The sequence below is a fragment of the Lolium rigidum genome, chromosome 3 (genome assembly GCF_022539505.1).
Source record: "Lolium rigidum isolate FL_2022 chromosome 3, APGP_CSIRO_Lrig_0.1, whole genome shotgun sequence".
Classification (NCBI taxonomy): Eukaryota; Viridiplantae; Streptophyta; class Magnoliopsida; order Poales; family Poaceae; genus Lolium; species Lolium rigidum.
The window spans coordinates 338,089,776-338,099,107 of record NC_061510.1 but is presented as its reverse complement, the minus strand read 5'-3'; the positions used below and the strand labels follow the sequence as shown (position 1 = coordinate 338,099,107).

The 9,332-nt window shown below is 48.8% G+C and overlaps 1 long non-coding RNA gene across 1 annotated transcript; it reads right to left on the bottom strand.

The window, feature by feature from the left end:
* Window positions 1–6,419: 6,419 nt before the first annotated feature.
* LOC124700128 lies at window positions 6,420–7,740 on the bottom strand. The gene is made up of 2 exons (XR_007001645.1): window positions 7,620–7,740; window positions 6,420–6,850 (listed from the first exon to the last, which is right to left on the bottom strand). It is a non-coding gene; the product is annotated as an uncharacterized LOC124700128 (long non-coding RNA).
* Between the last annotated feature and the right edge of the window lie 1,592 nt (window positions 7,741–9,332).

Genomic DNA, 9,332 nt, shown 5'->3' with positions numbered 1-9,332 from the left:
GAGAAAACAGGGGAAACGAAGACGGTTGGTAGACGTAAGAGCAGCCTAAAAGAGCAACGTTTATAATGGTTTCAAGTGCACAAAATCGGACTCCACAAACTGCAGCTGAAGCAAACGTCTAAGGAACCACTCTGACGTATTAAGCTAGAGATCGCTCTAGGACGAGAAGCACTAGTAGAAAAAGGGCTTTAGTCCCGGTTCACAACGACCGGGACTAAACAAGCGCGACTAAAGGTCTCCCCCTTTAGTCCCGGTTGCTTACGAACCGGGACTAAAGGTCCATCCACATGATTTTTTTTTCGGGACGAAAAATGTCCCTAGGTGAATTTTTAAATTTTTTTTTTCTAATTTTTTCACTCCACTTTTTTTTCTATTTTTTCAAAATTTCTATTATTTCAGTTATTTGCATAGTTTAGTCTCTATCTCTAACTACACTTATCTCTAGTCAAATTACATACTCGTGGTTAAACTTCCCGCTCGGTCACCCATCCTCCCACTACTCTAGCACTAGCACGCTCATCCCGTTCCGCATCCAAGTGCTTCGCGCGCATGTATGTGATAGTAGTATCATATCAATCCTATTAACATGTTGGTCGATGTCACATTTCTTTATTATTTTAATTTCAAATAATTCTTTTAATAAACAACCGTAATGATGTAATAATAATCTTGAATAAATAAATAAACATTGAATTTTTAATTTGTATTATTTTTAATTTTTTTAATTAATTAATTTTTTTTGCCAAACCTAAATATAAAAATTTGAAAATCTAAAAATTGGGTAAAAATGATAGTAATCTTTATGCTGGATGCAATTAAAAAAATTAATTTTTTAAAAAATAAAAAAATATAAAATCCGTAATTTATAGCAAAAACTAAAATCTTCCTGCTTTCGTATTTTCATTTGGAATTTTGAGAATCTAAAATTTGGCTAACCGGGTAAACCCGGCTGAATTCGGATGTAACTTTTTCCCACGATGATTTTGATATATTATACGTTTTTTTCGACGTCGTATGCAAAAGTTATTGCGGTTTTACCATTTTTCAAACCCTTTTTGCAAAAAAAGTGAAAATTGAAATTTGTTAATTTTCCCTAATAGTAGGTTGCATAACATACAAGAATCTGAAAACATTTTATTTTTTGAATTTTCTATCATTTTGTTTCCTATTTTACAGTGCTAAAGAAGGCGATCCACTTGGGGGGGGGGGGGTGTGAAGGGTGCGTGGGGAGGCAAAAACCTGGAAAATCTTTAGTCCCGGTTGGGGGTACCCTTTAGTCCCCAACCGGGACTAAAGGTTCCTGCCCTGGCCGCAGCCCACCGTAACTCTTTAGTCCCGGTTGCCCGAGCATTAGTCTCGGTTCACCAGCAGAACCGGGACTAAAGACCCTATTAGTCCCGGGTCAAAGTATTTGGGGACTAATGGGTTGGGATGGAAGGCCTTTTTTCTACTAGTGAGACATCTTCGGGTGAAAGATAGCTCAGCGCCACCTCTCCCCCCTTCCTTCGGTCTTCCTCCTCCTTGCTGCCGCCGGCGCGCGCGAGGGCAAAGCTCGTGGTGCTCTGTGCAGCGGCAGGCTACCCTTTCGCGTCGCGCACGGAGGAGGCGCGGGATCGATGACGGAGATCGCCGACCGGTAGCGGGGCTGGTCATAGATCGGCGTTGTGTTATCACCAGAATTTAACCAAGTCTGGAGATGGGCCGTGATTAAATGGGCTTAGAGGATTTGCATGGAAAATATTCCCGAACCGGTCTTGTGCAAGAAGTTTGGGCTAGATTGCCCGTGTATCTGTAAATTATAGTAGGTTACGTGTCGGTTAGAATTAAGAGATAGAGTTTAGCTCGTACACGGTGGGGTTTATTCCCAAGTTAGAAAGTCTACGGACTATAAATATGTATCTAGGGTTATTGAGAAATGAGGACGATCACGTTCACAACAAATCAATCTAGGCGCATCGTCACCCTTGTTTCGAGGGTTTCTCCCGGGTAAGCAACATGCTGCCTAGATCGCATCTTGCGATCTAGGCAGTATCAGTTTATTCGTCGTTGTTGGTGTTGCTCGTGCTGAATCCTTTTTGATGGCGAGCAACACCCTTATCTTAGGTGTTTTGGGGTTGACGTCGATGTTTTCACGATGTACTTGTTTAGCTACGCTACCCCTCGATATCTAGCTGCCCTTACACCTATTTTAGGTGTAAGGGCAGCATCCTGCTTGTTCTTTATTTAGTAGATCTAATCTGTTATAGTTGCTCCTTGTTCTTCAAGGATTGGTTTGATATCCGTATGGTTTGGCCTTATAAACGGGTTGAACGATCCGGTAGTGCGTAAGGTGTGGTTTATTAAGCTCTAGAGGGATTGTTCCGGGGATCAACTTCACGTTGGTTTTTAGGCCTCTTTAGGGTTGGTTTTCCATCATCTTACGTATCTGCTAGGCTCAATTACGCATAGGATGTTCCGATTATACGGTGAAAACCCTAGACTACCGTAAATTAGTTTAGCTTGATATTGATAAAGCATGATCCCCATGTCCTTATAAATCTAACATGAACCATGGGGCAATCGGCTCTTTGAGCCGATCCACAGAACAACTTAAGAGCCGATCGGGGCTCGTATTTAATGTTTACGTGTTTGCCATGCAGAAACTAGTCGAAGCAAATCATCACCTTCCCGACCGGGTATAGGTCGGGTGGCACGCCCTCGTAAGCACCAGGACGTGTGCTAGAAGGCATTGCGGGCCGTCGCCCGAGGGACCAGGGTCCACCGCAATCCTGGGAGCCTCCCGGCTCTACCGTGTTGCCCGTCGCTGCTCGCCGGTGGGTTTTTGACCGCAACACATTCTGGCACGCCCGGTGGGACATTCTGCAACAATAACAACATCGATATCTGCAGCAACCATGTCAAAAGCTGCGGATGAGGTGGTTGGCGAACCAGTCACGTACGCAGATCTGCCCGAAGAGCAAAAGAAGAAGTACGATGAGATGAAAGCCATCTTGGAAGCCGATCTCATCGGCTCCTTCGTGAGGACCCGTTCACATGGCGTAAGGTGGAAGGGGTTCTCCCTGAAGGTGTTCTTGACGGAGTGGACCTGTCTACCCCTTCGGAGGAACGTACCGCAGCTCGCGCCGGAAATCAATTACATGGCGGCTCATTCTCTACACCGCTATTCTGAAAGCCTGGTGAATACTCTCGAGCGCGTCGCGGTCCGTGTGGTGCAGGAAATCATGAAGCATCAGTACTCCCCGTCAGGACCTACTCTAGGGACTCACCAGGGAGAGATACCGCTCCAAATCAAACCGCCGCTACCATTCGCGCTTGCAGCACCAGAGCCGCCGGGTTCACCGGCGTACATCGTCTACAAGGTTGGAGACGATCCTAGCGATTGCCAGTTCCTATATGAGCCGCCCAAAGAGATCCCACATGGATACGTGTGCACGTACATGCCGGACTGCAATGCCTTGGCGCGCACCAGCCAGATTGCACCAACAGGGATTTCTGGAGCAGACGCTGACAAACAAGCATGGTTGGCTAAATATGCTACTGGAACGAGTCATGAAGGCTCGGTCCCTACAGCTAATACCATGGAACAGATCAGCACCATCTTGAGAGACCAGTTCGGCATCTTGCCGAAGAGGAAGACAATCGGCTATTCCAAGCCGTACCCTGACGAGTATGATCTGATCCCGCTGCCACCCAAGTATCGGCTCCCTGAATTCTCGAAATTCAATGGAGCAGAAGGATCTAGCTCAATAGAGCACGTAAGCCGATATTTGGCACAGCTGGGCTTGATTTCAGTATCAGACCCTTTACGTGTGAGGTTTTTCGCACAATCTCTTACGGGATCAGCCTTTGGGTGGTACACCTCGTTGCCACCAAACTCAGTCCGCACATGGAAGCAGCCAGAGGAGCAGTTTCATGTGCAATATCACTCAGATGCTACCGAAGCTGGCATGGCCGATCTAGCACAGGTGCGGCAGAAGCGGGGAGAAACAGTGTCTGAATACATCCAACGTTTCAGGACTGTCAAGAACCGATGTTATTCGGTTCGTTTATCTGAGAAGGAAGCAATCGAGCTGGCAGTATTGGGCCTCGCAACGCCGATCAAAGATCTGACTTCCCAAGCAGAGTACAGTTTGGTGCAGAAACTCACATCGTATGAGCAGCGGCACCCTGAATTGTACCAAGACAAGTTCAAGCGTCCGGTAGGCCTGGTTGAGATGGAAGAAGCTGAAGATCCTGCACCAGACCTAGAGGTGGCTGTAGCTAAGTGGACTCGGGGGGCAAACCCCGTGTCCTGCAAATGGGTAAAACCACAAGGGCCTGCAAGAGGGTTTGACTTCGATTTGAGCAAGGCTGAGCAGATTTTCGATCTTTTGCTTAAGGAAAAACAGCTGAAGTTACCCGAAGGCCATAAAATCCCTACAGAGCACAAGAAATGAACGGGAGGCCGTATCGCAAATGGCATCACTCGTTCACCCATACCACCAATGACCGCAAGGTGTTTCGTCGGCAGGTCCAAATGGCGATAGAACAAGGCCGATTGCTCTTTGGGCGGTTGCCATGAAAGTGGACACACATCCGTTCCCCGGCGTCAACATGGTGGAACCTAACCACTCCGCGAGGCGTCGACTCGGATTTCTCGTTCGATGTTAACATGGCAGGGCACTGTGCGCCACCATGGCAAGGATAAAGAGGAAAGCAGTCACTCCCGCAACAAGGAAAAGGAGGAGGCCGATCCACGCGACCGGCCCCGATATGATGATAAGCGGTACCTCACCAAGGAACAATTGAGAAGCGTGCGATACCAAAAACCACTTTCCACGCATCTCCTCAACAAGTATGAGTATCAGTATGACCGACGTCGGCAGTACGACAGAGATGACGAAAGAGATCATCGGTCTGATGTAGACAGTAGGAGGTACAGTCGGCATGACAGAGGCGACGAAGGACGTGAGCACCGCGCTAAGGAGAGGTCAAGGGAGCAGGAAGACATGGACATACACTGGGACTGTCCCTTCTTTAAACACTGCTGGGACTCAGGGATGAGCCGATTGCCTACAATCGACAACTGCCCGGAGTGTAGACGCCGGAAGAAGGATGCAGGGGAAGTTTCAGTTTTCAAACGTCTAGGACCTCTCCCGCCACGGAACAAACGAGCTGAGTCCTCTCAAGATGAAGACTTTGAGGAGTCAGAAGATGAAGAAGAGGATAGGTACCACCGGCCAAGGTGGTGCCCCGATGGACTCAGCCACTCCCAAAAGCGTAGGGTTCAGCGGCTACGTAGCTTGGAGCAAGCCGAAGCACAATACTTGCACACGTTGAGGAAAGCGCGGCCCGATCTGGCCGTGAAAATTCAGCAGACTTTGGACAAAGAGACTCGTCCACCAAAGAAAGTTTGGCGTCCCAAGCAAGAAAAAGCCGATGTGGGAACATCGGCTGGCACAAACATGGTGTTCTTCCTTCCATCGAGTTTCGTGCCCCGAGAACCGAGGAAGTGCCGATAGCACAGCTTTGATCGCGGTCCACAGCCCGTCATCTTTGAAAAACCACGGGAGAAGGGCTACAAACACATGAAGGCCCTATACCTAAAGGGTTATATCAATGGGCAGCCCGTCGACAGGATGTTGGTTGACACGGGAGCAACGGTCAATATAATGCCATATTCCATGCTACGGCATTTGGGACGCTCCAGTGCCGATCTGATCAAGACCAACGTCACACTCAACGACTTCAACGGCCAAGCATCAGGGACGCAAGGTGTCCTGAACGTGGATCTAACCATAGGCCGAAAGACGATCCCAACGACATTCTTCATCGTCGACAGCAAGAGCACCTACGCTGCCCTGCTAGGAAGGGATTGGATTCACGCCAACTGCTGCATTCCATCTACAATGCACCAATGCCTGATACAGTGTGATGGAGACGACGTAGAAGTCGTACATGCAGATGACTCGATCGACGTCTCAATAGCCGGCATGAACATTTGGGACTCGGAAGACCAAGAGCCGCTCTCTGGAATCAGTTTGGACGGCTGTGATCGCATCGAGGTGACAAAAAACGGGGTGAGGCTGGTCTTATCCACCGGCCTGATAGAGTAGCAAGAGCAACATCCATCGACATACACTACTAGAAAAAGGCTTACCGCCGGCACACTGAAAAGGCTTACCGCCGGCGCTTTCGCATTCGCCGGCGATAACCTTGCCGGTGGTAATGCCTTACCGCTGGCATTTTCATTTTCGCCGGTGGTAACATGCTATTATCCCCGGCGTCTTCACACATTGGCCGGGGGTATCTGTTACCACCGGCACATTAGCCATATTTGTAGGCGCCAGCAGTACATATTTAAAGAACTAAAAAAAATTAAATCAGTTACCCCTGGCAACGAAGGCTATTCGCCAGCAGTAACGAATTTAAGAAACAAAAAAAATTACAAGTTACAAATAAACTCATATATATTCAATCTGTTACAAATTTAGCTAGTTTCAAGATTCAAATTCCGGCCACCATCTTCATCAGCCACGCCCAAAACTCAGGTAGATCGTCAGAACCTCTCTTTGCGCTCCTCCATTGACTGCTGTGCCACTGTCACGAGTGTCGAGCTCCGCATCCTCACCATGCTCATGTCCCAGTCCTCGGCAGCTCGTCGTGATCCTCCGCAGCTTGCCGCTACTCGACACCTCATTGTGCCCCTCGGCAGGCAGCTGACCGTGCTCCTCTGCTCGCCGGATCCACCACAATTGCTTGAGCTGGGTCAGATAATAGCACTCCATTTTTCAATATTTGGCTGGATATGTAACCTTCTTACATGTTTCTTCCTCAAAAATTTCTGATTTGGTGAAGTTGTGAGATCACGCTGGAGGAATAAAAAACAAACTACTCATTAGTCATTGAGATGCATCAAGGCAACAGCTAGCAAATTAGAATCTGAATACTTAAAGTGCAAAACACACAATAAAGAATTTAGGCAAGTGGTTTGTTTCCAGAGACATGGTGTATCCAAAAATTCTTAACTGCAATGGAGATTGTGTTTAGCTGAATGATCTATAGTTATTTTTCAAAGTTATTTGCTGCTTGCTGCACAATCTACAGAGCATACATCAGATAACAGGAAAATTATGGACTCAACCATTCCGCCTTATCAATGACGTCACAAGTGTTAAAGATGGACGTAAGAGGGTTGGAGTCAGGATTGAGGGTCAGACGTGCAACAAACAGCAAACAGTAAGCACATATTATTCCATCTATGCACACAAGTATTCATTGAGCTGAAGCAAATATCCATCTATGCATGTTCGCTTTCCCTACTGTCTACACAAATATGCATACTGCTCGAAAAAGGAAACAATTTTAAGCAAGAAATTATGCAAAACCTCTTTATCGGTTCAAACAACAAGTTCACCAAAAAGAGCAATCAAGAATGTCTAGAATAACAGCAGAGAATAGGACATCTATGAACAAAACATCCTACTGCAATGAGCAATCAAGGAGTAAATAGCTAATTGCATTAAGGCCAGCTAGTGGAATTTTTCATGCTATGGGCAGAGCAGCAATGAGCAGAGCACTGTGATTATGAGTGTCGAAGAACAACTAACTGACGTCTTGCGGAGGAGGATTGGACCGACCTAGGTTGTGGGAAGCGAGCAAGCAGCCTGGCCCGGGCTCGACGGTGTCCTCCTGGTGGCCTTCAGCATCTTGGTGCAGATGCGGTAGGCGCCGGCTAGACTGAACCGCGACGGCCGCCGAACCGACCCAGCTCCCAGCTACGATGCGCGCGTGAGCAGGTGACTGCCAGCGGTCGCAATCGCCGGATGAGGGTCCAAGCCGCCGGACGGTGAAGCGCCGCGGGCGCCGCTGCGAGCCAACCACCACTCCCGCACACCCGTCGCCGCAAATCGATCCAGGGAGCCGGCGCCACGGCCGCTCCTACCTTTGCTCCACCTCGCCACCGCAGGGACCCAAGGGTCGGACGCCACGGCCGCGCCACACGTCGCTCCGTCAGAGGCCTGGATGCCATGCCCGGGCGGTGAGTCGCCTCCTCCAGCGCATCCATCGGGGGATCCACGCCATGACCGCGTTGCCTCGAATCCCGTCCCTGCCACCACACGGGGATACGGGGAACGGGGAGATGCCGGAGATCTTGAGCTTCCGTCGGTTAGGTCTTCGATCGGGATCCATGGTGGCGTCAGTGTCGAGGAAGGGCGACAAAGTTAGGACCTGCAAAGAACGAACAACAACTCTTATTGTCAACTACACCAATCTACCAGCATATGCTCATAGTAAGATAGGGTATAATCTGAGGTTACACAGCTGACCATCAATTGACACATCACTAATATGCACTCACATGAGATGCTAAGCTACATAATCTCGAAAATAAACAGAAATGTAATAGGAATAATTCCATTTCTGTCAGTGCATCTAGCACAAGACCAAGCACATGTATGCATGTCTTCAGATCAATCCCAGAATAAGCAGATCCCTAATATCCTATCTGAGATAATAGCGACAAAACACTCAACAACCTAACTGAGATTAATCACAAACAGAGACAGCGAGAACCAACATCAACCTAATCGAGCTAAGCAGGCAACTAGGCTTTCAAAACAACAACTAACCGCGTAGACATGCCCTGCTATACTAAGACATGATTTGAGCGACGAGTAAACTAGTAATCTCTAGGCACGTACAGATTCATCATAGCAATAACAACAAAGCGCCAGTATTGAAGATACAACTAGCCATCGACCAGCGCGAGCATACGCAGCAACAATCCGCTTGCTTCAATCGACTACCCCGTCAACAGACGCAGTAGATCTGAGCGATATTCCTCATGGCACGAACGGCACACGCAGATCTATCCCTGCAACCCCAGATCGAACTCGAATTATCTAGATCCTACCATATCCCAGCAGCCGACACATGGAGGCTGGACACGCTTAAGGAAAGACGTAGGGGGAAATCGGCGGGGGCATTCGCTCCTTACCTTGCTTGTGGCCGGCCCGCTGCTCGTCGGTGTGGCACTGCGCGCACTTGGTCTTGAAGATCTTGGCGCCGGCGGCTGGGTTGCCGGGGGGAGCCTCAGAGAAGGAAGCCATCGTTGCCGCCGCACGGAAGCAGGGACTCGCCGGCGGAGGAGGGGGAGTCAAGGGGAGAGATGCCAAGTGAAACTTTTGCTCGCCTTCGTTCGCGTCGCCGCCGCCGCAGTCGTTGTCGCGAGAGGGTGTAGGGTTTGGTTGCTGCGTGCGTTTTGACTAGTGCGTGTGGGGCGACGAGGGTGCGTGTAATTTCGGCCCAAATGGCGAACTACCCCCGGCGAAAATGAAACGGAGAGGCCG